The sequence below is a fragment of the Schistocerca piceifrons genome, chromosome 5, assembly GCF_021461385.2.
Source record: "Schistocerca piceifrons isolate TAMUIC-IGC-003096 chromosome 5, iqSchPice1.1, whole genome shotgun sequence".
NCBI lineage: Eukaryota > Metazoa > Arthropoda > Insecta > Orthoptera > Acrididae > Schistocerca > Schistocerca piceifrons.
In genome coordinates this window covers 151,111,606-151,134,357 of record NC_060142.1, presented here as the reverse complement: position 1 = coordinate 151,134,357, position 22,752 = coordinate 151,111,606, and the positions used below count along the sequence as shown (strand labels likewise).

At 44.7% G+C, this 22,752-nt stretch overlaps 1 protein-coding gene across 1 annotated transcript in view; it reads left to right on the top strand.

Annotated features, from left to right (window-relative positions):
• The window catches only part of LOC124798817 (neural-cadherin-like), an 858,611-nt gene that overhangs the window by 553,183 nt on the left and 282,676 nt on the right, over positions 1–22,752 (top strand). The gene's annotated exons all lie outside the window — the stretch shown is intronic.

The window sequence follows — 22,752 nt, the reverse complement described above, 5'->3', positions numbered from 1 at the left end:
TTCTGCCTGTGTCGGCGCTCTGTTCCACGTCACCGGAGTGCTAGCTGAGCACGTGTGCAAGTTACATAATGTGAAGAGTTTGTGTAAACTCGCACTCTGCAATGAGTTTTATCACTGTTGGGCTACTGCCCCGTTGACTGACAGGACACATATAACAGGATCAAAGACGTGTGCCAGCACGTTGGACAATGAATTGAGTTTTTTTTTCTTTTTAACTTGTGAATTAGATTTATGTAATGGATCTCGACAATAGGCTGCAGTATTACAAATGACTAGCAAACCAGAAATCTTTTTTTTTTTTTTTTTTTTTTTTTTTTTTTTTTTTTTTTTTAAAAATTGTAATTTAATTTAATATACAGCGCTTGAAAAAAAGTGGCACTATTGTAATAAATTGTGAGTGTGCGGCTTATTGAATTAATTATTAAAATGTTAACACAAATTACCTTAACGGAGATTACATTACGGTTTGCGCATGATTTTATTTTAAATAAACGTCAGAATGTACTTTAATAAAATACATATTGCTGCATGCACATAATTTTTTAAACAATTGCATGTGCACATGGGTGTTTCTTTGGTTAAACTTTGAAGTGTCTATATTATTTTGTTTCCAAACGTTAGACTGTAGACATGAAAAATGTTAATAGAAATTTAGTGTGCTCCTGAATATTTAAAATTATTGTTGGAATACGCGCATGAGATTTTTAGAAGTAGGTACATTATGATTAACTTACGCTGTGTAAAATTCGCTTGCGCATATTATTTTCAAAACAAACGAGTAAAATATTTCACCCACGAGCGTAAAATAAGTTCATTTCTTTTTTTATTAAAATTTGCAAAGCCATTATGAAACAGCACAGCCGCGCGGGATTAGCCGAGCGGTCTAGGGCGCTGCAGTCATGGACTGTGCGGTTGGTCCCGGCGGAGGTTCGAGTCCTCCCTCGGGCATGGGTGTGTGTGTTTGTCCTTAGGATAATTTAGGTTAAGTAGTATGTAAGCTTATTATTTTGCATTTTCACTTCTTCCATTGAAATTTTTGAGAACGTCATTGTTTCGGTCGAGACACGTCGCAAAACAGGAGTTACTAAGTTTGGTATATTTTGCTAAACGTAGTGAACTCGGTATTCTGATAACTGCTTATATTTATATCTAAGGTTATTACAGTAGTCAGAAGGCAGGGAAAGAAAGCGCTTTAGCATGTTTTTCTGCGTTATTCAAGTCATCCACGCAGTATATAACGTGGCGCTAACTACTGAAATGTTCTTAGACAGCAAAAAAGCAGACGCCGTGTTGCTGACAAAATCTAAAATTGTAATAAAAGAAGTATAAGCATTTAAATACTGTCACTGTAATCCGAAACCGGTCACAGTGGTAAAATAGAGATTAGGCGCCGTTACCGTTTCTCGGTAACGAAGTGCTAATGTCTAAAACATTGAGTTTATGAACTGATATCCACGTGTTTGTATTGATAAAACATGGAGCACAGATTTGGACGTGACGTAGCAAGCTGGTTGCAGTTTGATTGCTCTTCCCGCTGGGAGAAATTTATCATCGTTCAGAACTTCAATTAATATACAGTCAAACGTAAGTAGATCATTTTCTGAATAATATGTGCAGACAGTACTGGAGATTAATTACACTAATGTAGTTTTTAGTCTCAACCTTTAACTTTTTCTGAAATGAAATGACGAGCGACAGGAACTAAAGTAATGTAATATGTAGAGACTCATACTAGGCTATACTGCATGCAAATTAAGAATTATCGAGTGGACAAAATGCGGATTCAGTTCAAAGTCGTTCAACGTCGTCTGCCCAGAAAGAAAGTTTTAGCATTCAGCCGAATATCTCATCTGGTGGCAGTAACAGTCCACAGCCTGTTAGGCTACTACGTTTGTTCTGAGGCGTCAATTGCAGACAGTGCACGTATTGGAACTGCTAATATTTTTCTAGTCCTGAATAATTCCAAAAGAGGAAAAACGGTAAACTTATATCGCGCTACAGGAGGTAACTTACGAAAGGATTCTCTTCAAATGAAGACGATGGAAGATGCCTCTAATTGGAGGAAGGGGCAAGAACTCCGAGCGAAACACGGAGCTGGAGAGCAATTACGCGTCTGAAAAGAGAAACCCGATACTACATAGCAACAAACAACAAAAAAAGTTTTTCGAAGCTAGCTATTGTGAAACCAATACAGACTATTAAGAAGCTAAACAATGTATCTAAAATGGTGATATTTTGTCTTTTAGGTCAGAATGGACAAATGCTAATTGCCTCTTCCAAATTGTACAAACTGAAATCGGACGTTAGAATGAGAGAAAGGGAGACTTGTGTCACTTTCCTTGACAAGGTTATAGAGCCTGAGTAATTATACTGATTGACAGTAAATTCTTACTTATTCGAGTTTCGTAATGAACATTTGCTAAAATATATACCTTTCCATTTTAAGATCCCACTTGCCTTGTATGGAGAGAGTGCAGTTTTTAGATTAAAAATTTTGTGTTATTATTCTCAGCTCTATTGGGAATTTACATAATTTATTGCTTAGTGTCTATGGTGACCACAAATTCAAATAAGCTCCATTAATATTTATTGTTATTGGTAATAAAGTAAAACTACTCCACTATGTCACACTTTGGCCGAATAAAAATATTTGGCATATATGCATTTAGAACATAAATACGAGGGTGTTCAATAAATGATGAAACACTTTTTCTTCTCGCCCAGTTTTGCTTGAAAAACGCGAAATTTGTTGTGGGACATCGTGGCATGCTCTCGCTTCAGCCCCTACAGTTTCGGGAAGTTCCGATAGGTGCGGCGCCACAAGTAGTCTTGAAAATGGCGCCTGTAACGGAGATATGTACCAAGCGGATAACTGTCATTGTCTTGCGGTTCTAGGCGCTGCAGTCCGGAACCGCGGGACTGCTACGGTCGCAGGTTCGAATCCTGCCTCGGGCATGGATGTGTGTGATGTCCTTAGGTTAGTTAGGTTTAAGTAGTTCTAAGTTGTAGGGGACTGATGACCTAAGATGTTAAGTCCCATAGTGCTCAGAGCCATTTGAACTGTCATTGAGTTTGTTTCCGCGGAAAACCAGAGAATCGCGTGTATTTAGAGGAGCCTGCAGGGTGTCTACGGAGACCTCGAAGTGATCAAAAGCACGGCGAGTCGCTGGGCGGGCCGTCTGTCATCATCGCAAAAAGGTCGCGCAAACCTGTCCAATCTCTAAAGTGCCGGCCAACTGCACACATTTGTGACTCCTGCTATGCTGGGATGTGCGGTCACTCTCATTCGAGGTGATAGACGGATCACACTCAAACACCTCGCAGCGCAAGTGGACGTCGCTGTTGGTAGTGCTGACACACTGGTCAACCAGCTGGGGAACTCGAAGCTGTGTGACCGCTGAGTTCCTCGCCGCCTAACAGAAGACCATAAAGACCAACAAAGGTCCATCTGTTTGGCCCTCGGCAAGCAGTGCGTGGATGATGGGGAGGCTATTGATGCAGCGAGACGTTGGCCCCGACGTCGACCAGTAGAGTGGTACTGTGATATCAACGTTCGATACCACACTTGTTAGGGGCTGCAGTTATCGACCGCGGCCCGTATTAGTATCGTTGGACCCACCAGTCGCGACCAGCGCCGCTAGCGCCGCTCCGCGGCTTGTACCAAGTTTCTAGAGGGCTCTCGTCCACTCTTCCTCGGGACATCAAGTAGTAGAGTAGCATAGCCTTCAGCTGGTAGGAAGCAACCTCTAACCAGGCGCTTAGTAACGTATGGCCTAAGTGAGGAGCCAATAGCTATCTGTTTATAATTATATGTATGCAGCCAAAAAAAATCCTGCACAACCATTTAAGTACAATATACACTGCTGGCCACCGTAAATGCAACACCAAGAAAGACAAGAGGTAGCACAACAAAATTTATTTTGTAGATAACATGTTGACCAAGTATCAAATGATTACGTTTACAGACGTCTGTGACATGTGGTTCCTGCCAGAATCAGTAGCCAGAGTAGCCGCCATTGTTGGAGATCACCGCTGCCACACGTCTCGGCATTGAGTCAAAGAGACGTTGGATGTGTTCCTGGGGTACAGCAGCCCAAGCAGCTTCCACACGTTGCCAAAGATCATCTGGTGTGGCAGCTGGGGATGTAATCTGGGTCACTCGTTGAGCTACAATGGACCACATGTTTTCTATCGGCGAAAGATCCGGAGAGCGAGCCGGCCAGGGAAGCAATTCAATCTGGTTATTGACGAAGAACCTTTGGACAATGCGTGTCACGTGTGGTCGCGCATTATCCTGTTGAAATATGGCTGTGGCCGAGCCCTGAAGGTAAGGAAGGACAACTGGCTCCAGCACCTCGAATATGTAGCGCCGGCTATTTAAAGTACCGGCAATGCGTACTAGAGGCGTGCGAGAGTAATATCCAAGACCGCCCCATACCATAATACCCGGTGCAAGACCAGTGTGGCGGTGCATAATGCAGCTGTCCAGCATCCTCTCTCCACGGTGTCTCCACACTCGAATCCGACCATCGTGGTGCTGCAGACAGAAGCGTGCCTCGTCAATAAAGACAACATCATTCCATTCTGCCGTCCACATCCGTCTGTCATCACACCATTGGCGACGGAGACGTCTGTGGTTCTGCGTCAATGGTAGACGAAGCAATGGACGTCTTGCGGACAGACCACTCTGCTGTAAACGGCGTCGAATGGTACGCGCAGACACTGGATGATGCGTTACAGACGCAATGTGCTGTGCTATGGTTCGGGATGTCACTGAGCGATCCGTCACTGCCATGCGCACAATTTGCCTATCAGCACGTGCAGTGGTGCACCGAGGTGAATGCGATCGACCACGTCGGTCCGTCGTACCCTCCTGCATCCAACGGTCACATATCCGCATTACAGTTGTTTGGTTTCGTCCAACACGACTAGCGATTTCTCTGTATGATAATCCACAATCTCGGTAAGCCACTATCCTTCCTCTGTCGAACTCGGATACTTGATCAAACGATGTTCGCTGTTGTCTACGAGGCATAACTGATCATCTTGTGAAACAACCACAAGGTAAACACACGTGCCGAACGTACACTCGTCGAAATCGCCAAGCCTTAAATGGCGCTATGAGGTGGCGCCACAGGTGCGCGTGAAGTGCGTCTGCGCTGAAATTCTAATCAGTTGCATATCTCATCGCTGCAAACCCATGGTGTAAATTTCACTTGATTCGGATGCTTCCTTCAGGGTGTTGCATTTACGGTGGCCAGTAGTGTATATTATTTTTTACCAACGACTTTTAATTATTTTAGTCTTTGCAGATCCAGACCGTGCAGCCAGCACCTTATCAACGTTCCTGACAAACGTGCTGTGACTCATATGTTTCTGCTTAGCACTGGCCACTAGTCAACATTGGCGACGACTCGTTCGTCGTCATCATAACAGGTACCATGCGGGTATACAGGCTCCCCCAGTAGTATGGCGTAAGATCGTTGCATTGAACATAGGTTATGTTAAAAAAGAGGGTTTTGTAGTCAAAAGAGTGGGGAATTACATGTTGTATGAAAACGATGAATGTAATCAACCTGCTTTTTTTTTAAAAAAAAAAAAAGTCACGTTATTTATTTAACGCCCCTCGTAGTAACTCACTGCTCCATAGCCTGCCAAAACCAATGCTCTTAACCTCGGTAATAATTGGTAGCATTCAACCGTAACTTTTGCTCTACACAACTCAGCAGCCCGTTTTGAGCGACAATGATCTTATCATCAGGTTAAAAAACTTAGCTCATGAGATTAAAACGCTGAAAAGTCTACCATCACGTTTGTGGTGTTCACAAAATAATGTGGAATAAAAACGCATCGGACTGCGGGTCCTCGTCTTCCATTAAAATCAACGAGTTCTGCCAGTGGCTGTCTCAGCCCACACGGCACACTGCAGCAGGCCGCGTCCTGCTAATCTGGCATGGGCTCTAAGAGTTTCAAATTGACGTTTCTGCGGAGCTCCGGAGGTTGTTGCGAACTGATGTGTCCGCGGTATTATCTAGTATGCGCAGCTATTGGCACAACCATACTGCTGTTCTATTGGTCGCCTACATTTTCCACATTTCCTAAATTTACGGTCGTCAGCTTCTAGCTACTTCGTTAAAGAGGCGTTGCAAATTTATAATCATGTATCTGCTTTGAGATAATTCTACAAATATGTTAAATAAGCTCATTCCCTTGTCGTTACCTTGCTCATTCGGAATACTGCTGTTTTTTTTCATGATTGAGTATCTCCAGTTCTTCCAGCAAGTCGAGTTCCCTTCCTTTCTTTTCTACGAGCGAAGTTTCAAGTCTTCTTCTATTCCCTTAAGAGACTGGCCAGTTTCGTGTACATGATCCGCAACAGCTGATTTTTCATAACTAACCAGTCTGAATATAGAGGAATGTTCGAGACGAGTCATTGGCTTTGATGAGGACGGAGGTTCAAATGGCTCTGATCACTATGGGACTTAACATCTGATGTCATCAGTCCCCTAGAACTTAGAACTACTTAAACCTAACTAACCTAAGGACATCACACACATCCATGCCCGAGGCAGGATTCGAACCTGTGTACGTAGCGGTCGCGCGGTACCAGACTGAAGCGGCTAGAACCGCTCGGCCACCACGGCCGGCGGGAAAGAAATCGCCCGTTGCCTTTTTCAAAGGAAGCATCGCGGCATTTGCCTGAAGCGATTTAGCGAAATCACGGAAAACCTAAATCAGGATGGACGGAAGCGGGTTTGGAACGTCGTCCTCGAGGATGCGAGTCCAGTGTGCTAACCACTGCGCCACCTCGCCTGATACCCAAGTTACAATAATTCTTTAATCATCAATATGACATTTCCCGTCACTTTTTACAACAAATCGTATAATTAACGACGAGTTTTCGAGAGACCTGCAATTTGCTGGTGCTTAGGAATGGAATTTGTACATACGAGCTTCAATTGAAAGCCAAAGTCGCGTGTCACGACTCTGTATTGATAAAGATGGCGTCATCCGACATAGGTGGCGTCCTTCCATGTCATTGGTCTACGTTCAAAAGCACATTCTGAATATCTGATACGCTAGGTATTGCCCTGCACGTTTGGAAAGACTCAAAAAAATGTTCAAATGTGTGTGAAATCTTATGGGACTTAACTGCTAAGGTCATCAGTCCCTAAAGCCGTCGGCACACGGACCGTGCTGTCGAACGTTAACGGTGAGCGTGCCAAGTTCAACGTGCTGCTGAACGCTCAGGAACGATGCGATTTGTGCATACGGTACATGGGCCCCAACGTGGTATACGCGATCGCAACGCACTCCAGCGGCAGTTGATGGATGTTTCTAGTTCGTAAATCACACTGTTTACTCAACGGGTGCGCGTAATTCCCACGTTAGCTCTATTAAAAAGCACATTTCTTCCATCGTCCACGAAAAGGAAAGTACCATGTCCAATCAGTAAGGACACAGGCTTATAAAAGTTCCGTTACAGACAGTGCGTTACAAATTTGGAATCCTTCTCCGCGTAAGATAAACGTTATTTCATGATTCCCACATTTCAGAAAAACTCCAAGGTCAGTCTTACTTGATCACTGTCCCTACCCAGTAGCAGAATCTTTGCAACATGTGAATTACGAAGCGTAAAAGAAGAAGGAGTAAAATATCTTTAAACAAGTAGCGCAAGCTGTCCTTTAGATTAAGCCAATCGAACAGTCACCCCCCCCCCCCCCCCCAAAAAAGGTGAACTTGTATTTACATAACATCAAATATTATAGTCTACACTTGTATTAAACTAATAATAAAGTATCGGAACCTAATAAAAACGTGAATGTTAAGAAAAAAAAAATGGTTGTGTCAGGACGCGAACCACCGCCCCAACAAAAAAAAATCTTTCCAGAACACTGACGCTCTTTATTACGCTAAACCAACATCTCCCGTGTTGGCACTAATCATAGTATCTTAGCACCTGCTAAAAACACTAATCGTAGATATGTTACTAACTGAAATTTAATTATAACAAATTGTACCAAGAACAATGCGTTTTGGGTGGATCTTCAGTGTGTCGCTGCCTTCAAATAGCCTACTCTCATTATACCCAAGTTACAATTATTCTTTTGCCGCGAATATGATGTTTCTCATTATTTTATTGGAACGAATCACACAGTTAACAACGGGTTTTGCAGTGATTCTCAATTTGCTGGTGCTCGAAACGGCATATATACGTATAGACTTTAAATGAATGCCAATATGGCGCCACACAACTCTGTACTGAAGGGAGACGGCGTGCTTGTGACGTAGGTGGCGTTGGGCCATCTCATTGGTCAACGCTCAGACGCACGCTCAGAATATCTGACATGACAGATATTCCTCTGCACGTTCGAAAAGACTCCCATGCTGTGACGTCAGAAACTCGGCACGCTCAATGCTCAACGTTCGGATGCACGGTCCGTGTGCCGACAGCTTAAGCTTACACACTACTTAACCTAAATTATTCTATGGACAAACACACACATCCATGCCCGAGGGAGGACTCGAACCTCCGCCAGCACCAGCCGCACAGTCCATGACTGCAGCGCTTTAGACCGCGGAAAGACTCCCCAAAGTGTTTTTTTAGCCGGGCTATGACGTCAGAAACTGGGTATTCTCAACTTTCAACGTTGGAATGCACCGTCTGTGTCTAGACAGCTTTAAGGACATTAGCTATGTGGGTACCCCGGCCGGTGTGGCCGAGCGGCTCTAGGCGCTACAGTCTGGAACCGCGCGACCGCTACGGTCGCAGGTTCGAATCCTGCCTCGGGCATGGACGTGTGTGATGTCCTTAGTTTAGTTAGGTTTAAGTAGTTCTAAGTTCTAGGGGACTGATGACCTCAGATGTTAAGTCCTATAGTGCTCAGAGCCATTTGAACCATATGTGGGTACGCTGCAACGGTAAAAATGAAATAGGAAAAAGTTGTGGTTGCTCATTGTAAGGCTCACAGCGCTCCGAGTGTGTGTGTGTGTGTGTGTGTGTGTGTGTGTGGAAACTCGGCTGTCGTAGACCACAACCGAACTGCAGATTGTTGACGAATACCGCAAAGCGTAGCGTAGCGTGGCAGTGCGACTGCACAGTGCGGGCGCTCATGTGTATAGGGAACGTTCGCCGTGGGGACACGCGGCGGCTAATTGTGAATGCGTCTGGCGCGCTCGCGGCGAGTCGTAGCGAGCTGAGCCCAGCTGTCTGCGGGCAGCGCGGGTCGTCAGGAATGCAGCGCGGCTGCGCTCCTCGCGTCTCTCCTAATTGGATAACAAGCCGGCCGCAGGGGTTGGGATCGGGTGGCCCTTAATAGTGGCTGCGCGCGGGTTCTCACGCAGGGGTAGCGCGCTAAACGGCGGGCGCGCGGCACTGCGCCGGCAGGGAATGCTGGCCGCTTCTGGCCAAGCATCGCGAGCCACCAGGGACGCCGGTTATCGTTGAAACCAGTCGTTTTCAGTTATATCGGTTTAAAGCCACTCAAAATAACCGATATCGTTTTTTAAATCTTTTTTTTTTGTTATTACACTACTGTCCATTAAAATTGCTACACCAAGAAATGCAGATGATAAATGGGTATTCATTGGACAAATATATTATACTAGAACTGACATGTGATTACATTTTCACCCAATTTGGGTGCGTAGGTCCTGAGAAATCAGTACCCAGAACAACCATCTCCGGCCGTAATAGCGACCTTGATACGCCCGGGCATTGAGTCAAACAGAGCTTGGATGGAGTGTACAGGTACAGCTGCCCATGCAGCTTCAACACGATACCACAGTTCATCGAGAGTGATGACTGGCGTATTGTGAAGAGCCAATTGCTCGCCCACCATTGACCAGATATTTTCATTTGGTGAGACATCTGGAGAATGTGCTGGCCAGGGCAGCAGTCGAACATTTTCTGTATCCAGAAAGGCCCACACAGAACCTGCAAAATGCGGTCGTGCATTATCCTGCTGAAACGTAGGGCTTCGCAGGGATCGAATGAAGGGTAGAGCCACGGGTCGTAACACATCTGAAACGTAGCGTCCACTGTTCAAAGTTCCGTCAATGCGAACAAGAGGTGACCGAGACATGTAACCAATGGCACCCCATACCATCACGCCGGGTGATGCGCCAGTATGGCGATGACGAATACACGCTTCCAAAGTGCATTCACCGCGATCTCGCCAAACACGGATAGGACCATCATGATGCTGTAAACAGAACCCGGATTCATCCGAAAAAATGACGTTTTGCCATTCGTGCAACCAGGTTTGTCGTTGGGTACACCATTGCAGGCACTCCTGTCTGTGATGCAGCGTCAAGGGTAACCGCAGCCGTGGTCTCCGAGCTGATAGTCCATGCTGTTGCAAACTTCGTCGAACTGTTCGTGCAGATGGTTGTTGTCTAGCAAACGTCCCCATCTGTTGACTCAGGGATCGAGACGTGGCCTTACGATCCGTTACAGCCATGCGGATAAGATGCCTGTCATCTCGACTGCTAGTGATACGAGGCCGTTGGGATCCAGCACGGCGTTCCGTATTACCCTCCTGAATCCACCGATTCCATATTCTGCTAACACACATTGGATCTCGACCAACGCGAGCAGCAATGTCGCGATACGATAAACCGCATTCGCGATAGTCTACAATCCGACCTTTATCAAATTCGGAAACGTGATGGTACGCATTTTTCCTCCTTACATGAGGCATCACAACAACGTTTCACCAGGTAACGCCGGTCAACAGCTGTTTGTGTATGAGAAATCTGTTGGAAACTTTCCTCATGTCAGCACGTTGTAGGTGTCGCCACCGGAGTCAACCTTGTGTGAATGCTCTGAAAAGCTAATCATTCGCATATCATAGCATCTTCTTCCTGTCGGTTAAATTTCGCGGTCTGTAGCACGTCATCTTCGTGGTGAAGCAATTTTAATGGCCAGTAGTGTATTATTTCTGTTATTTCCTGTAATAAAAGTATAAAGCAAACGAAGGTTGAAAAATTTTAATTCCCTCACTCTCAAGGTACATATCTAGATTTATATGATTACTCTGCGATTCACAATTAAGTGCCTGGCAGAGGTTCATCGAACTACCTTTCAGCTACTTCTCTGCCGTTCCACTCTCGATCAGCGCGAGGGACAAACCAACGCTTAAATATTTCTGTGCAAGCGCTGATTACTCTTATTTTATTACGATGATCATTTTTCATCTGATGATCATTTTTCACATGATGATCATTTTTCATCAGATGAAGGAGTTTATTTGGGGCAGATAGATTAAAGCAGTAGTGTAGTAACTAGGGATGGGAGAAAATGACCGGTTAAAATCGATACCGTTATTTTAGTTCTGAATAGTCTGTAATTTTCGGTATTTGTTTGGTCTCGGTTACAACAGCTGTCGCCGTCTGCCATTAGTTGTAATACACAATCGCACTGTCCCTAATCTACAATTATTTTGCGGAATGTGGTACCGATAAAAATATAGAAAAATGCACAATTTCCTTTAAAAGATTAAGAGCGGAGGCAGCCACAACAATCTTGTGATATCATATAAGGAGATAACTATTCATAGTTTAGAGTGAAAATTGAAAGTAGCTGGTCTGTTGCCTGGGGCTACGTAATATCACTTTATCTGCTTTTAGACCCTTAAAACGGACAAATTAACACGAAAAACTGAGTACTTCAACCTCAGTTTTCGTCCCGTAGCAATGATTATTCCTAAAGTCAAAATGGTGGTATGATCCTCGATTACAACATGATTTTTGAGCAGAGTTTCAAAAAATTAGAATCAATCTGAGAATACCGGTGTTTTTTTTTTTTTTTTTTTTTTTTTTTTTTTTTTTTTTTTTTTGTAGTATTCAGCCACTTACGACTTTTCGAGAAAAGCAGCGGTTGGTGAACGACAAAGTTCTTTTTTTTTAAACTGCGTATTTAATTTAGTATTTTGATTCTAGTTAAACTGCGTGCCTGTGCAGTTTCGTTTCAGTTGTATGACTAGATTCGTGTGTCCTATCAGAAAGGTGACAGTTTGTAATAACTGACGAAAAGTCATCGAACAAAACAGAAGTAATATCTGGCGATCCCCGAGGAAGTCTTATAGGGTCTCGGTTCAAATGACTCTGAGCACTATGGGACTTAACATCTGAGGTCATCAGTCCCCTAGATCTTAGAACTACTTAAACCTAACTAATCTAAGGACATCACACACACCCATGCCCGAGGCAGGATTCTAACCTGCGACCGTAGCGTTCGCGCGGTTCCAGACTGTAGCCCCTAGAACCGCTCGGCCACTTCGGCCGGCAGGGTCTCTGTTGTTCCTGACACACGTAAATATTTAGGACACAACTGAGCAGTCCTCTAAGATTGTTTGCAGATGGTGCTGTCATTTACGGTCACGTAATATCATCAGATGATTAAAATGATTTACACAAATCTCTATGGTGCAAAAAGTGGCAATTAACTCTAAATCAAGAAAAGTTTTAAGTCAACCACACGAACACTAAAAAGAACCTGATAAATTTCAGTTAGACGATAAATCACGCAAATCTAAATGCTGTTAATACAACTAAATACTTAGGAAATGCAGTTACGAATAACTTACATAGGAACGACCACATAGACAACGTTGTGGGGAAAGCAAACCAAAGACTGGGATTTATTGGCACAACACTTAGAAAATGTAACAGATGCTGTCGTGGAAAGTAAAATTAAGAAATATTTCTAAGATATCTGTGTGCAAACAACTGATTTTCGATATGCCAATTTAGACAATTTCTTAAGAAATATTTTGTTTCCTATGAGTAGTTTCTTTACGTGTAGCTGTGGAAGTAACGGTGCGTTTATAGTTTGCAATTTTTTTATTGTGACGTTTTGTTACATTATTCCATGGATTTATTATGTCTTCGCTGAATATTTATCCCAAGCACAACATAGGCTTTAGGGGGCAGGGATTAGGAAACCAGGCGCTGTAATCGTACCGAAGTACAGATTAGAAACACGTTTGAAAACGCATTTTGAGAAACGATTTTTGTGTCTGTGTGGAATCTGGTTGAAGACTTAAAGAATAAAGATTCAGTATACTCAAAACAGTTTGGATTATTTGTATTACCCTACCAAATACAATAATTCTCCCTTAAGGGGTACGAGTTGAGCAACCTTACCCTGCCTTCCTTCTGCAGAAGTCACATCTGAAGACGCCCACGAAGGTATGATTTGTATTAAAGTATTTTTCATGTGTAAAAATTTGTATTTTGAAGTGGTGGCTGAAATACTGTATTACAAAAATATGTAGAAAAAAGGAACAATAATAGTGTTACGCCTACAAGCGTGATTCTTTAGCGCCATGGGGCAGGCGTCTCCGTTAAATATAGGAAAAAGAATCCCATAATGTTTGAATACTCCATTAGTAGTGTGGCGCTTGACACAGTCACGTCGATTAAATATTTGGGCGTAACACTGCAGAGCGATATGAAGTGGGACAAGCATGTAATGGCAGTTGTGGGGAAGGCGGATAGTCGTCTTCGGTTCATTGGTAGAATTTTGGGAAGATGTGGTTCATCTGTATGGGAGACCGCTTATGAAACACTAACACGACCTATTCTTGAGTACTGCTCGTGCGATTGGGATCCCTATCAGGTCGGATTGAGGGAGGACATAGAAGCAATTCAGAGGCGGGCTGCTAGATTTGTTACTGGTAAGTTTGATCATCACGCGAGTGTTACGGAAATGCTTCAGGAACTCGGGTGGGAGTCTCTGGAGGAAAGGAGGCGTTCTTTTCGTGAATCGCTACTGAAGCATTTGAGGCTGACTGCAGTACAGTTTTACTGCCGCCAACTTATATTTCGCGGAAAGACCACAAAGATAAGAGAGATTAGGGCTCGTACAGAGGCATATAGGCAGTCATTTTTCCCTCGTTCTGTTTGGGAGTGGAACAGGGAGAAAAGATGCTAGTTGTGGTACAAGGTACCCTCCGCCACGCACCGTATGGTGGATTGCAGAGTATGTATGTAACTGTAGATGTACTGCAAAAGTGCGTCCGGCGGCGCCATTCAGCGACGTAAACGCGTTTAGAACGGATTGGTGGAGGCTGCCAGCGCCTTTGACGAGTGACCAGAATGTGCACAGTCTGGGCCGCTCGCGCGTGCCATTAGGCCGACGCGACTGCAGGTTTATTTTATGAGCTCTGCGCCACCGGCGCGGAGGGGTATATTTGCCGAGTTTCACTCCGAGGAGGGGTGGCCCTCCAGAGAGGCTCAGCCGCGGAGTGCAGGGAGGGGGGCAAACACCCTGCCGTCTGCCGTTTCTGGCCGAGGGAGGAACCCAGCACACCGCGCAGTTTTCCTGCTCGTGACAGGCAAAAGTGGTACTGGGGTAAGTGATTAACTTGCAGCCGGGAAAGTTATCCAGGGAACTCTACGATTATGCACAGAACACTACCGGGTAATTCAGAAAGAGAGCCGGTCGCAGTGGCCGAGCGGTTCTAGGCGCTTCAGTCTGGAACCGCGCGACCGCTACGGTCGCAGGTTCGAATCCTGCCTCGGGCATGGATGTGTGTGACGTCCTTGGTTGGTTAGGTTTATGTATTTCTAAGTATAGGGGACTGTTGACCTCAGATGTTAAGTCCCATAGTGCTCAGAGCCATTTGAACCATTTTTTCAGAAAGAGAGGGCTGATTCCAGTTGTTTATTACAGACAAACTACACTGAGGTGACAAAAGTCATGGGATACCTCGTAACATCGTGTCGGACCTTCTTAGTGCGGCGTAGTGCAGCAACACCATGTGGCATGGGGCCCCAACAAGTCGTTGGAAGTCCCCTGCAGAAATACTGAGCCACGCTGCCTTTATAGCCGTCGATAATAACTAATGTGTTGCCGGTGAAAGATGGTGTCCACGAACTGATGTCACGCTTATGCCTCATAAATGTTCGATGGAGTTCATTTCGAGCGATCCGGGTTGGCAAATCACTCGCTCGAACCGTCCACAATGTTCTTCTACATCTACATAGATACTATGCAAATCACATTTAAGTGCCTGGCAGAAGGTTCATCGAACCACCTTCTCAATTCTCTATTATTCCAATCTCGTATAGCGCGCGGAAAGAATGAACACCTATATCTTTCCGTACGAGCTCTGATTTTCCTTATTTTATCGTGATGATCGTTCCTCCCTATGCAGGTCGGTATCAACAAAATATTTTCGCATACAGAGGAGAAAGTTGGCGATTGGAATTTCGTGAGATGATTCCATCGCAACGAAAAACGCCTTTCTTTTAACGATTTCCAGCCCAAATCCTGTATCATTTCTGTGACACTCTCTCCCATATTTCGCGATAATACATAACGTGCTGCCTTTCTTTGAACTTTTTCGATGTACTCCGTCAGTCCTATCTGATAAGGATCCCACACCGCGCAGCAGTATTCTAAAAGAGGACGGACAAGCGTAGTGTAGGCAATCTCCTTAGTAGGTGTGTCGTGCCAATAAAACGCAGCCTCCCCCACAACATTTTCTATGTGTTCCTTCCAATTTAAGTTGTTCGTAATTGTAATACCTAGATATTTAATTGAATTTACCTCTTTTAGGTTAGACTGATTTACTTAGTAACCGAAGTTTATTTAGCACTCATGTGGATGACCTCACACTTTCAGTTATTTTGGATCAACTGCCAATTTTCGAACCATTCAAATATCTTTTCTAAATCGTTTTGCAATTTGTTTTGATCTTCTGATGACTTTTTTAGTCCATAAACGACAGCGTCATCTGCAAACAACCGAAGACGGCTATTCAGATTGTCTCCCAAATCGTTTATATTGTCTCCCAAATCGTTTATATAGATAAGGAACAGCAAAGTGTCTATAACACTACCTTTGGAGACGCCAGAAATCACTTCTGTTTCACTCGATGACTCTCCATCAGTTACTACGAACTGTGATCTCTCTGACAGGAAATCACAAATCCAGTCACATAACTGACACGATATCACATAAGCACGCAATTTCACTACGAGCCGCTTGTGTGGTACCGTGTCAAAAGCCTTCCGGAAATCCAGAAATACAGAATCGATCTGAAATCCCTTGTCAATAGCACTCATCATTTCATATGAATAAAGAGCTAGTTGTGTTTCACAGGAACGATGTTTTCTAAACCCATATTGACTCTGTGTCGAGGTAATTCATAATGTCTAAACACAATATATGTTCCAGAATCCTGCTGCATATCAACGTTAACGATATGAGCCTGTAATTTAGTGGATTACTCCTACTACCTTTGCCGGCCGGTGTGGCCGAGCGGTTCTAGGCGCTACAGTCTTGGACCGTGCGACCGCTACGGTCACAGGTTCGAATCCTGCCTCGGGCGTGGATGTGTGTGATGTCCTTAGGTTAGTTAGGTTTAAGTAGTTCTAAGTTCTAGGGGACTGATGACCTCAGATGCTAAGTCCCATACTGCTCAGAGCCAGTTCCAGTTCCTAATACCTTTCTTGAATATTGGTGTTACCCGTGCAACTTTCCAGTCTTTGGGTGCGGATCTTTCGTCGAGCGAACAGTTGTATATGATTGTTAAGTATGGAGCTAATGCATCAGCATACTCCTAAAGGAACCTAATTGGTATACAGTCTGGGCCGAAGACTTGCTTTTATTAAGTGATTGAAGTTGCTTCACTACTCCGAGGATATTTACTTCTACGTTACTCATGTTGGCAGCTGTTATCGATTCGAATTCTGGAATATTTATTTCGTCTTCTTTCGTGAAGGCATTTCGGAATGCTGTGTTCAGTAACTCTGCTTTGGCAGCACTGTCTTCAAATCAACCGAGAACAATTGTGGCCGCAGACATGACATCGCTCCTTCGGAACATGAAGTCGATTAATGGCTGCAAAAAATGGTCTCTAAGTAGCCGAACATAACTATTTCAAGTCAGTGATTGGTTCAGTTGGACCAAAGGACCCAGTCCACTCCATGTAAACAGAGCCCACACCATTAAGGGGAGGAGCCACCACTAGCTTGCACAGCCACTTGTTGACAACCTGGGTCCAGGGCTTCGTGAGGTCTTGTACCACACTCCAACCCTACATTCAACCCTTATCAACGGAAATCGACTATCGTTACGAGCCCTGGGTTGGCATTGGAGGCGATGTCGTGCTGTTAGCAAAGGCACTCGCGTCAGTCGTCTGCTGCCATAGCCTATTAACGCGAAATTCCGCCGCACATCCCTAACAGACGCGTTTGTCGTTACGTCCCACGTCGATTTCTGCAGTTACACTACTGGGCATTAAAATTGCTACACCACGAAGATGACGTGCTACAGACGCGAAATTTAACCGACAGGAAGAAGATGCTGTGATGTGCAAATGATTAGCTTTTCAGAGCATTCACACAAGGTTGGCGCCGGTGGCGACACCTACAACGTGCTGACATGAGGAAAGTTTCCAACCGATTTCTCATACACAAACAGCAGTTGACCGTCGTTGCCTGGTGAAACGTTGTTGTGATGCCTCGTGTAAGGAAGAAAAATGTGTCCCATCACGTTTCCGACATTGATAAAGGTCGGATTGTATCCTATCGCTATTGCGGTATATCGTATCGCGATATTGCTGCTAGCGTTGGTCGAGATACAATGACTGTTAGCAGAATATGGAATCGGTGGTTTCAGGAGGGTAATACGGGCCACCGTACTGGATCCCAACGGCCTCGTATCACTAGCAGTCGAGATGACAGGCATCTTATCCGCATGGCTGTAACGGATCGTGCAGCCACGTCTCGATCCCTTAGTCAACAGATGGGGACGTTTGCAAGACAACAACCTTCTGCACGAACAGTTCGACGACGTTTGCAGCAGCATGGACTATCAGCTCGGAGACCATGGCTGCGGTTACCTTGACGCTGCATCACAGACAGGCGCCTCCGATGGTGTTCTCAACGACGAACTTGGGTGCACGAATGGCAAAACGTCATTTTTTCGGATGAATCCAGGTTCTGTTTACAACATCATGATGGTCGTATCCGTGTTTGGCAACATAGCGGTAAACGCACAAAATGGTTCATATGGCTCTGAGCACTATGCGACTTATCTTCTGAGGTCATTAGTCGCCTAGAACTTAGAACTAATTAAACCTAACTAACCTAAGGACATCACACACATCCATGCCCGAGGCAGGATTCGAACCTGCAACCGTAGCGGTCGCTCAGTTCCAGACTGTAGCGCCTAGAACCGCACGGCCACTCCGGCCGGCGGTGAACGCACATTGGAAGCGTGTATACGTTATCGCCATACTGGCGTATCACCCGGCGTGATGGTATGAGGTGCCATTGGTTACACGTCTCGGTCACCTCTTGTTCGCATTGACGACACTTTGAAGATTTCATGTGTGTTACGACCCGTACCGTAACTCTTCATTCGATCCCTGAGAAACCCCACATTTCAGTAGGGTAATGCACGATCGCATGTTGCAGGTCCTGTACGGGCCTTTCTGGATACAGAAAATGTTCGACTGCTGCCCTGGCCAGCACATTCTCCAGATTTCTCACCAATTGGAAACGTCTGGTCAATGGTGGCCGAGCAACTGGCTCGTCACAATACGCCAGTCACTACCCTTGATGAACTGTGGTATCGTGTTGAAGGTGCATGGGCAATTATACCTGTACACGCCATCCAAGCTCTGTTTGACTCAATGCGCAGACGTATCAAGGCCGTTATTACGGCCAGTGTTGGTTGTTCTGGGTACTGATTTCTCAGGATCTATGCACCCAAATTGCGTGAAAATGTAATCACATGTCAGCTCTAGTATAATATATTTGTCCAGTGAATACCCGTTTATCATCTGCATTTCTTCTTGGTGTAGCAATATTAATGGCCAGTAGTGTACTTCAGGCAGTGTTGCTTTTCTGTTAGCACTGACAACACTACGCAAACGCCGCTGCTCTCGGTCGTTAAGATGAGGCCGTTGAACACTGCGTTGTACATAGTGAGAGGTAATGCTTGAAATTCGGTATTCACGGCACACTTTTGATACTATGGATCTCGGAATATTGAATTCCGTATCGTTTTTCGAAATGAAATATTCCATGCATCTAGCTCTAACTACCATTCCACGTTCAAAGTCTGTTAATTCCCGTGCCATTATCACATCGGAAACATCTTCACATGAATCACGTGAGTACAAATGACTGTTCCGCCAATGCACCACTCTTTTATACCTACTGCACGCGATGGTACCGCCACTGTATATGTGCGTATTGCTGTCCCATGACTGAAATCAGGTCAGTATATATTTGTAAAAGTTAGAAACACGTTACGCGTGCCACTGGATAGAGGAAGGTTCAAAGTTTTGACACAGCTGCGCTGTTGTCTGTTTGTAGCAATACGGCGACTACATCACAAGTCAAATAATTTTGTGTGTTGGAATTTGTGCGAAGTCAGTCCATTGTTCAAGTGAAACGTGCATTCAGACGTCGATGCAGCAAGAAGCCGCGTCTGCACTTTCAGATTTATGACTGGCATACAAGATTCGTGGAAGCTGGTTACATATGCAAAGGAAAGAGCAGCTCTGGTCGGCCACGCTGATGAAAATGTCGAGCGTATCTGAGGTTCGTTTACACGGAGCCCTCGGAAGCCCACAAGAGAAGCAACTTCCTCACACAAAGTTGAGGCGTGCTCTGAAACGACGCCTGCATGTAAAGCCGTACAAGCTGCAGTTACTGCAGCACTGCGTCCCGGCAACCACAGCAGAAGATACGATTTTTGCAGGTTAGTTCCTCGTGAGACGGCAGAGGACATTTTCATCCCGAATGACTATCCTATCAGATAAAGTAAACCGGCATGATGTAAGAATGTGGGGGGGGGGGGGGGGGGGTCACAAAATCCTGGCGCTGTCGTCGAACTTGAAAGGCATCGAAACTGAATGTTTTTTGTGCCGTTTCTGCTCGGAGATTTTGTGGACCTCTCTTTTTTTGCGGAGGAAACTGTGACAGGAATGTCATACCTAAACATGCCGCAAAACAGGTTGTTTCCTCAACTTCACGAAGATTCCAGTAATTTTCGTGCTTATCAGCGCTCCGCCACTTTCACCTTGAGGCGCGGCTTTATCTTAACGATACCATCCTACACAGCTGTATTTGAAAAGATGGACAGCAAGATATTGTTAATTTGCTTTTGACCTCCCAGGTCACCATACCCCATTGCAATTTTTTTTCTGAAGGATACCTAACAGACAGAGTCTTTGTCTCTCTTATGGTAGTTATTCTTCAAGGTCTGAGAAATCGAATTGTTGAAGTTGTAGATTCAATAAATAAAGGCAGTCGATTCATGTGTGGAATGAAATTATCTACTGTTCCAATGTTTCTCGAGCAACAGATGGTGCTCATGTTGAGTGTGTGGTACAGTGCCTGGTTGAACACAAAGCTTTGGACCTTGATGTATCCGGTGACATGCGCAATGTGTTTCTATCATTCATAGTCTGTTTGTAATAAGCAATTGAAATCTGTTCTTTCTTTTTGGGTTACCACGGTACTTCTCCGCTTTATGAATTCTACTGTGTTCAAGCGGAAGTCAAGACGCATAGGCGATATTTTTTTCTGCATGATACGTTGACAGCGATGACATCTCCTTAACCTCTTTTGTTCTTCTGCATTCATTGAATAAATCTATTCACAGTACGATATGGGAGCATATTACCAGCGTCCCTAAGCACCTAGATACATTTAAGTGAAGTGATTCGTTTTTGAAGGGATTGAAGCTGCAGAGGTTATCAGAATCCAGGAGCAGTATAATCTTAGGGAATAAACCGTTTTAACCCGTTTAATGAAAATTTTTTTCAGACTGAAAGACATTAATGTTTGGTTAATTTAATTAATGTCGTAATCATAATAACAAAATGAAGAAAAAAAATTCTATCCGTTTTGTTTTCCAATGCAGGGACGGCTGGTACATACAAGGTTATTCATAAGTATCTTTGGGGTTCCAGAAGATAACTGCTTAAAAACCAGAAGAAAGACCCAAATCAGTGGACAGAGCATCTCTCCAGGTTTGTAATAAGAGTTTTGTAAGGGCACTGTTTACAAAGCGACATATTTCAGAGCATGCGTGCAATTCGTTTACACGAATTGTGCGTGAAGACGCGACAGGAGCCCGCTTTGCAAATCTGGTCATTGTTTTGCCTACTTTAAGACGACAACTACTTTGATGCAACAATAAGGAGCGGATGACTTATCTACATATATGACGTATCTGCCCCTTAATGGGTCAAATGGCCCTAAGCACTATGGGACTTGACCTCAGATGTTATCAATCCCCTAGAACTTAGAACTACTTAAACCTAACTAACCTACGGGCATCACACACATCCATGCCCGAGGCAGGATTCGAACCTGCGACCGTAGCAGCAGCGTGGTTCCGGACTGAAACGCCTAGAGCCGCTCGGCCACAGCGGACGGCGCCCCTTAATGCATCTAGTCACCAGGTGTATTACGAATCGAAACTTATAGAGATGCTCTATCCTCTGATATGTCATTTTCCTACATGTTTCGTAGTTTTCGGGCAGTTAGTCGTTTTATGAAACCCACATGATACGTATGAATAATCTTGTATGCATCACACTGGTGTTTTGGCATAGAACCTATATGTCCCAGTGGTAATGATATGGATTATGATCCTGTATTCTCATTTATACTATACACTCAAAGACAAAAAGAAAGTCGCCTCACGAAGTAATTATCCAAATGGGACGGAAATGTACATGTAGAAAGAAACAAATGATCACAATTTCAGAAAAATTGGATGATTTATTCAAGAGAAAGAGCTTCAGAAATTGAGCAAGTCAGTACCGCATTGGTCCACTTCTGGCCCTTATGCAAGCATTTATTCGTCCTGGCATTGATTGATAGCGTTGTTGGATATCTGACGGATATATTGTCAAATCCTGTCCAATTGGTGCGTTAGGTCGTCAAAATTCCGAGATGTTTGGAGGGCTCTGGCCATAATGGTCCAAACGTTCTTATCATACAATGAAGGCTTTCATGACCGGATGTTTCAGCTGCCGAGAATTCTTCCGGGTTGTTTGGCCGTGGTCCAGGGAACTCTTCTATCCCTGACGTTTCGCCCAACGTAGCTTTGGACGAAACATCAGGGATAGAACAGTTCCATGGACCTCGGCCATGCACCCCGGAAGAATTCTCGACAGCTTGAGCGTTCTTAGTTACTGCTGTCCAAAGTAGGGCTTGAGAAGCACAGAGACAAGCAGGAGAAACCCTCGTCGTGTGCGGGCGGGCGTTATCTTGCTGAAATGTAGGACCAGGATGACTTGCCATGAAGGGCAACAAAACGGGATGTAGAATATCATCGACGTACTGCTGTGTCGTAAAGGTGCCGCAGATAACGATCAAAGGAGGAGGAGATTAGTGTTTAACGTCCCTTCGAGGTCATTACAAACGGAGCACAGGCTCGGATTAGTGGAGGATAGGGAAGGAAATCGGCCGTGCCTTCTCAAAGGAACCATCCCGGCATTTGCCTGAAGTGATGGAGGGAAATCACGGAAAACCTTAATCAAGATGACCGGACGCGAGTTTGAACTGTCGTCCTTCAGAATGCGAGTCCAGTGTGCTAACCGCTGCACCACCTCGCCCGGTAACAATCAAAGGGGTCCTGCTACGAAAACAAACGGAAGGCGAGACCATCCCTGGTTGTCGGGCCTTAGGGCGGGCGACAGTCGGGTTGGTATGCAACCGCTGTCTGGGGCGTCAACAGACACTTCTTCGGCCTGGAATCTCACTGAT